General features: G+C 32.6%; 1 long non-coding RNA gene across 1 annotated transcript; it reads right to left on the bottom strand.

Moving 5' to 3' along the window:
* Positions 1-911: 911 nt before the first annotated feature.
* Positions 912-8,393, bottom strand: LOC149134148 (uncharacterized). The gene is made up of 3 exons (XR_016242983.1): positions 7,708-8,393; positions 3,375-3,480; positions 912-2,831 (listed from the first exon to the last, which is right to left on the bottom strand). It is a non-coding gene; the product is annotated as an uncharacterized LOC149134148 (long non-coding RNA).
* Between the last annotated feature and the right edge of the window lie 646 nt (positions 8,394-9,039).

Consider the following 9,039-nt stretch of genomic DNA (forward strand, 5'->3'; position numbering starts at 1 on the left):
CCTTCTGTGGTTGGTGTTTATTTGATCATGTTTGACAAGGTGAGATTGAAAAGGAACGGAGATAATTAAGAGAAAGCTAGGAGAGAGAGGCTTGTGTGTGTATGTATGTGTGTGTGTGTGTGTGTGTGTTCGCACGGGCATTTACACAAACAGACACACACACACACACATACATCTTTTACATTTTACTTGTTAATGTCTTCGGACTCCGGCCATGTTAGGGCACATGTCGAAGGGTACATGTCGAACAAATCGAATCCAATACTTATGTTTAAGCGTGATACTTATTCTGTTGGTTTTCTTTTGCCAAAATGCTCGATAACGGTGACGTAAACAAACCATCACTGACTGTCGAGGTGATGAAGGAAACATACAACATAGTCATAAAGACAAAAATATATAGACACACAGACACACACACACACACACACATATATATATATATACACATAGACGCACTAGTTACTGCGTGATAAATAGCTTAATTACCAACCACATTCCGGGTTCAGTCCCACAGTGTGACACCTTGGGCAAGTGTCTTCTACTATAGCCTCGGCCCGACCAAGACCTTGTGAGTGGATTTGGTAGACGAAACTGAAAGAAGCCCGTCGTATATATATATAATTATATTTTTTCGTATTAAAAATAATTCGAAACATATGTCGGAATAAAAGTATGCAGTTGTAACATGCGTTTACTCCATTCTCTAAATTTATATATATATATATATATATATATATATATATATATATATGTCTGTGTTTGTCCCACCCCCAACATCGCTTGACAAACGATGCTGGTGTCTTTACGTCCCCGTAACTTAACTGTTCGGAAAAAAAGACCGATAGAATAAGTACTAGGCTTACAAAGAATAAGTCCTGGGGGGCGATTTGCTCGACTAAAGGCGGTGCTCCAGCATAGCCGCAGTCATATGACGGAAACAAATAAAAGAATAAAAGAATAGATACGTATAAATACATGAGTTTGTATGTGGTTATACATACGTACATACATACATATGCATACACATACACACACGCAGATATCTGTATGTATACCCACACATACACACTCACACACACACATTTGCCGATAGAATTGAGCATATACCGTTATTTGTAAGCATTATTTATTTGCTTATATTCTCCAGAATTATATTTTACGTATTAGATATGTATATATTAATCTAAAAATATGAAAAACAAATTGCAGGTGTAGACAATTTCTTTGTTTATCAATTTTGGGAGTTGCAGATGTTTGTAAATTATTAGATATTGATTGCAGAGACAGTCCACTATTACTATACTAACTCGCATATAATGCGAAAATGTTGCTGCCTAGCATTAAGCAAAAGTGTTGGGGAGACATAGGCGATGGAATTGTATTACTGATTTTATGATGAAAATAGTTAAAGTTCAATTTATTCCAGATCGCATTCTGCTCAAGTGTAGAGTATAATGCATTGGAGCATATTCAAATGCGGTGAAGGACAACAGATAGTCGTCTACGAAAATTTTAACCAGGCCTGTATCTGCGAGATGACTATTCCAGATTCATATCCTTTGTTATACAATAGATTTAGAACCCTGTATATACATGTATCCACCAATTTGTTCTGGACCCTTCTCCTTTTTTGTTCCTTCTTGCGGTGACCGTACTCCATTTTTATATCTTTGTCGCCTTCATTACAGAACATTTCTGTGACCTGAAGCTTAGATATCTATTCCGCGTGGTTTTGTATTATTTGGAGGATTCTATTGTTCATATATGGACGATCTTGTTGTTCTCGTCCTGAGGGTTCTGTCGCTCTTTTTGATGGTGTTTCTGTTTCTGTTAACGCTGCTTCTGCTGCTGTTAATTCAACATCTGCTGAAGTAATTACTTCTCCTGCTTTTGCTGTTTTGTTGTAGTTGTTGTTGCTTGTCGTTGTGCTTGTGCGTTGTTTATGTGGTTTCGTAGCGTTTTTGTTGTTCTCGTTTATCTGGTTGTAGAGCTGACAGTAGTGAGGGCTTCTTTTATTTCCACATTGTTGTGGAAAGACAGTCCTTAGGTGTGTAGTAACGCCATTCATATGACACCTTGCTCTCCGGTCTTCTACTGCCACATACAAACCTCACATTTGACAAGTGATTCAGGCTGGTGATGCATTACCCATGCAGGGCAACAATATAAGCGTTTCAGGTTCAATTCTTCCTTTTCGAGTTTATAGAAGGATTTCTTCTCAGCAAACTGGCATTGGCCGTATTGTAGTTTCTGCGATGATTGATGAAAACTTTTTGATTTTCAACGAAATTGAAGCACTTTTGTATGATAGTATGGGTTGCTCTTTCCACCTGCCAAATATTTTGCCCTATGTCACGATAGAGTACAGTACAACTCTTCGCTCGCTCCATAGCAATTTCTACTATCATGAGATTCACAAGAGATCTAATGCAAGTTTATAAATTTTTCGACTGCGATAAGTCTTCCGTCGCTAATTCAGTCTTTTCTGATGTCCTTGCTACAGTGACATAGGAGCCAGTTCTTTTCACATAGTTAGTTGTTATCACTTTGAACGCTGATGGGGTGAGCAGCTATAATCGACATTGTGGTGATTGTGACGTCCTTGTATAGCCGTGTGGAAACATGGAATTTATTTTGAGGTGGTGGTGGAGTTTATTTTGGGATTTTTTTTCGTTCCTGGTGTTAAGCAGTATTTTGCATGTCATATTGTCGTTTGCCATGAGCATTGATGAAGATAGATGGTGGTACTTTGGATTACACTGTTAAGTTGGGAGAATGGGAAGTTCGCATTAACCATGCTAAATACTATTTATCATCCTCTTGTATCCCTTCGAAAATTTAAACACCATATTTTAACGGTTTCTTTTTTAAAAAAATAAGTGGGGTTTAAGTGCTGCAAATATGACAAATTATCACGTGCTGCTACAAAAGGCCAAAACACAATGGAGCAATGAGTTACAATCCTGGTCAGTTTATTGGCAAAAGTAAACAAATTTTTCATTAAGCATTTTAAAACAGTTGATAACAAATACTTACCAGCGATTCGAAGGGACGCTATTCTGATACACAAAAATCGTTTAATAATAATAATTATAAGAATGATAACAACAACAACAACAACAACAATAATAATAATAATAATAATAATAATAACTAATAATTTTTCTTGGTAATGACTTTACTGCTAGTTGATGAATATATGATGAAATTTTGAAATTGTCCACTGTACCAAATATTTTAATGAATACCTAAGTTAAAAATCAATAAAGTCATCAAGCTATTTCTAGTGATAAAAAAATGTATGCAATCGAGAAAGTACAATAAAGCAGTGAAACATAACTATAATAAATACATAAATACACACGCATTACCTGATTTACGAATAATTTGGTTCCACAGAGAATTAATTTCTTTAAATTGGACAAATTCAATTTAATTCTGTCTCTGAAAAGTGGAACTTTCCCTCAGTTCTGTAAACTAGATAAAGTAACAATCAGTGGTTAGAAAAAAAATAAAAATATAAATATATAATGACATCAAAGTCAACTTCAGCTCTTAAGAGCCAATATCTTAGCTTCTAATCTATAGTTGTATATTTAATACAATTATAGTCAGAATTTGGAGTTAACCAAAATCAATCTCTTAAAAGAGAAAAAAAAAGAAATTACAGTTTTCGCTTGTGAACCAATTACTACACTAATCGTGCTAATTATTTTCCCCGAAAACCATTTAAACCAAATTAGAAACTGCGGAAGATAGAAAGATTTTACTTTATTTAGAGAAATGTTTTGACATTGTAAATCCCTGTATTTTTGTATCAATGATTTTATACATCAAAGTCTCCGAATTTATTTTCATATCTATTTTATTCCTAGACCTTTTCTTGTTTAATTTATGGGAGGATGGTTAAAAACGGACAGAAAATTTGGGTATTTATTTCGTTATTTCTTGAACAAATTCGATGAAATACATTTATAATCGGTACCAAACAATGTTTGTAAATTGTTTTGATTCATAATGTTGTATATTAGATTACTGCAGCGACCTAGTGAAATTCCATTCTATGCTGTTGTAACCTCAATAAATGCAGGCGTCAAAGTCTCTGAATTTATTTCCACACTATCTTATTCGTAGACATCTGATGGAAGCCTAGAAACAGAAATTTTGTTTTTGCACCAATCGCGTTTCAAAAATGCAACATTATCTTCGAATAGACTTCGCATCAGCGATCAAATATCATTGAATAATATTACATTATACGTATAAAGGAATAATATAGTGGACTGGTTCTTCGAAATCAGTCTTCAACTAGTACTTAATTTATTAACTCCGAAAGGCAAAGTTGACCTCGACGGAATGTGGACTCGGAAAGCAAAGACCGACGAAATGCCGCAAAGCATTTGGCCCAGCTCTCCGCCTTAACAGTCGTTAACATATTGATTTCAAATGTTAGCACAAGGTTAGCAATTATGGAGGAGGAGATAGTCGATTACATTGAGCCAAGAACTCATTTTATTGACCTGTAAATGATGGACGGCAAGGTGTCCTCGGCGGAATTTGAACGCAGAATGTAAAGACGAACGAAAAGCCGCTAAGTATTTTACCCAACGTGCTGACGACAATGCCGGGTCATCGCCTTAACAGTCGTTAAAATATCAAAGACGAAAACGGCTACCGATTTACTAATGAGAATAGCTGCGATTATTAAAATCTTTAGTTATGGAACTGCCTGAGTATTGGTCTTGGGACACTGAGATTTGCCAAACGGACAAGAGATGGCTAAAATAAATAAATAAATAATTGAACAAAGAGTTATCAATAACGGTTCCTGATTTCAGAAAAAAGTCAAAATTTTTGAGGGTAAGGTAATAGTCGATTTCGTCGATCCCAGTATTTGACTGTTTTTTTTTTATTTTACCGACCACGAGAGGATGAAACGAGAAGTTGACCTCAAACATAAAAATCCGGATGAAAGAAAAAGTTGACCGCAGAACATAAAAAGCTGGGGGAAATGGTTTAATATATTGTCTCATGTTGAAAAATTTTTACCAACCAAGTCCAGTAATAGAATTGTGAAAATGTACTAAACATTTTCGAAGCTTAGCCAGTGGTATTTCATTTTTTATTGGTTAGATAGGGATAGGACAGCAGCACATACGAGCTTATTTTTCTCAAGGCCTTGCGCGAAGGAGGAAACAACTTTTTCTCATACCAGAAACGAAATTCAGTAAATGATACGTAACAACAAAGTGATAATATCAAACCGGGTGGTTTACATATAACAATTATAGATTTTAAACACATACCTTAGCGTGTGTGTCTGTGTCAAAAATATTTAGGATAGCAAAATGTGAGCAACAGAAATAATATTCTTAAGATTATAAACCTGGAAAATTACAGAACAAGTTACTTCACTTAGAAAAGTTCAGGACAACTTATTACATCTGGTAAAGTACAGAACAAGAAAACTTTTACTTAAAATATTACAGCTAGGGATAAAATTTCAAATGAAATATTTAGATTTAGAAAATAATAGATTATATTAAAACTAAAATCTTATTACAAGTTATTACTTCTATTTGTTACTTCTATTAAAAATTTAAAAAATCACTCAATTAAAATATATTTCGCACTTTCCAAAAATTAATTTTTTAAAATTATTAATTCATAATGAGAAATTTGAAAATAAGTTATAAAAGTAATAGCAGTACTTAATTAGATAGTACAATAAATAGAATAATACAAAAATTAGTTATATACTACAGTAAAATCTACCTATAACACTAACTTCAAAGTAAAATTTGCTTGAGTTATTGCATAAGTTCTTGCCAAATCTTCACATTTTTAGTCTTGACCCAATGCCTAATTTTTACATAATTAATTTGCCGACCATATATACTATTCTACTTTGCATAAAACTTTAGCTATATTGGTACTTGTGGCTCTCATTTTTTAAGTATTCTAGTGTGTCAATATTTTAACAAAATGATGGTGCCTTCTTTTAATTATATTGTTACTTTGTAAATTAAAATCAAATAATTTTTAATATTCAAATTTTATTCTTATCTGCAAAAATTTTCTTGTTCTGTACTTTACCAGATGTAATAAGTTGTCCTGAACTTTTCCAAGTGTAATAACTTGTCCTGTAATTTTCCAGGTTTGTAATCTTAAGAATGTTATTTCTCTCGCTCGCATTTTTCTATGTAATCTATGTTATCCCCAGGTTATGCTACTATGCGTAAAATGTGTTAATTAGCGGTGTCGTTGATAATTTTTTTTCTTTACCTCAAAGACGACGGTGACTCATATTAAAAGTCCCCTTATACAAATATATTCATAAAAAGTATAAAACTATATTATCACACTCCAATTTAAGAAACAAACACTCATAACTGCATTTTTCTTTTAGAACTTCATTGCACGAGATCGATCCATGAAATTCCTCGAATTGAGTTCTAGCCTTTACGCTTAATTAAAATATAGTTTGTTTTTAAAATACAAAAGTTAATTATACTTAAATCCAATTTTTTGCCTTACTAATATATATTTTTTTTTATAATAATTTACCTCACAGCATTTTTTATGCAAATTTTTGTTGCAATGGAGCAAAACTATGAGATTCAATTCTTCATGCTTTCTTCTTTCATTGAAGCTAAGATAAATATATTTTGCTTTTAAAATAAAAAAAAGTTATTTAGATTTAAACTTGATTGGTGGCATTACTTACTCTCCTATAACGTTGCTACAAATTTTGATGTAAACTTTTTCTATTAAATCAAATCTCAATTTTTTATGCCAAAATGTAGCTAGGGACCAGTCCTCTTCAAAATTGGTTAAGAACTGAATTAGCGACAATCTCTGAAAGATGCCGCGTGTGAGTAAATTGCGGCCTCAAGAATATTATTTAACTACGGTATTAGTTGAATGATATATTTAAGAAATTATTTAACGCGATGATTCATTACATAATTGTAGCACTTTTCAGTACATATGTAACGCTAAGTGTCGTACATTTTCGTTTAAGAAATATACATTTAATCTGTATTATGTGTGTGTGTGTAGTTGGAAAAGGGTTAAGAATCCATACAAATCAAAGCTTATAGTTAAAAATTAGTAAAAGTGGAAACTGCACGAAAATATGTTTAAAGATTTTTGTATATTAGTTACATTAAGTGACTTTTATGAATATTACCTGTTTCGATGTGCATGACCGTTTTACCAAATATTAAAAATTCGAAGTCAAAAGTTTCGAAATCAGAAAAAATTACGTTATAGGAGAAAATTGGAAATTAAAGACAGTTTGTTCACATACTTAGTGCGTAACTAATAACATGTCTGGAATTTTATCTTGAAGTTTTTTTTCTTTTATATGTTGTCTATGAAGGGGTCTGGAATGGGGTTCAAGAGGTCAAGTGTCAGAATTCCTATTGAATTGAAAAGAATTCTTTAGAAATGAATAGCAAATTTCTGTTCAGCTGTGTGTGTGAGCATGGGTGTGTGTCTCAGTGTGTGTATGTGTGTTTGTGTATTGTGTTAAGTGAATAAAAGACGGTCTGAATAAAATATGTATGTGTGTGTATATATATATATATATATATATATATATATATATATATATATATATATATATATATATTTGTATATTTATATAAGGGCAGTATAATATCGTCAAGATAAATAGAGGTAAACAGAAAATCAACATACCAAACGAACATCGTGTATCCAGCATAGTACATAAAAGACTGTTTATCGCTATTCACCTATGTAAGTGGCGGGAAATTCGAATTGCATCTCGGTACATGTGGGGGTTTTTTTCAGAATAAATTCAGCACTGAATATATAAATAAATATATTTTGGGAATAAATGATGGATTTTTCCCCCCTATGAAGTATTTTTCACGCTAGCGACTTGATAAATTCTTGTAAAAGAATACATGCTATTATTGAATTTAAATATATAACCAGAATATATTCAGTGCTGAATTTATTCTGAAAAAAAAAAGAAAACCACATGTACCGAGATGCAATTCGAAATTCCCGCCACTTACATAGGTGAATAACGATAAACAGTCTTCTATGTACTATGCTGGATACACGATGTTCGTTTGGTATGTTGATTTTCTGTTTACCTCTATTTATCTTGACGATATTATACTGACGAGTAGAAGTTGTATAATACTACAATACCTACAAAATCATGATCTGTAATTCAGTTTGTTTTTAAGGGCCTGGCTTTAAGATTTGCATTTCCTCGCGTTTGGTAAAAATGGGTTTTTATAGTAGTCTGACCTTAGAGTCCCTCATAGCGTGAGGCATTCTTGTATAGTAATGCCCTTATATAGCTAAATATATTTTGGGAATAAATTATGGATTTTTTCCATTATGAGGTTTTTTTCACGCTAGCTACTTGATAAATTCTTGTAAAAGAATTCATCCTATTATTGAATTTATATATATGTATATATGTATGTATATAAGCATATAATATAAATAATATATATAAATATATGCATATATCCATACATATATGTACATACCTACATCTATATGTATACATACATGCATATATGGGTATAGGACATAAAGAAAAACGTTAAACACAATGAGAAACGAAGTCATAGAAAACGAACTTCTTTCGAACAACGAAAAAAAACAGAGAAACGAGACATGCAACATAAAGAGTATACCCCTTCGTCAGTTGTCCCTGTTTTATCTCCTCCGCATTTCGAAGGTAAGGACAATACGCTGCTTCGTTGAAACAGTCCTTCCTGCAAAGCAAATTAAATAAAATTTGGGATTTTTGCGGAGGGTGAAAGTGTTAACAAGAAGAGAACAGTGAGGACAAGACAGTAAAAACAAGCGGTGAGGGCTGTTGAGCCAAGACGATAGAAAAATTATTATGAGCGTTAGGTAGACGAGCCATGAGGAGACAGGAAAAGGCACGTCTTTTCTTTAACAAGGAAGTAGACAGAAAAAGAGATCCCCTTTCGTATATATATATATATATATATATATATATATAATTAAATTTCAGGG

Source organism: Octopus bimaculoides, chromosome 9 (genome assembly GCF_046866305.1).
Source record: "Octopus bimaculoides isolate indiv1 chromosome 9, ASM4686630v1, whole genome shotgun sequence".
In the NCBI taxonomy this organism is placed as follows: domain Eukaryota; kingdom Metazoa; phylum Mollusca; class Cephalopoda; order Octopoda; family Octopodidae; genus Octopus; species Octopus bimaculoides.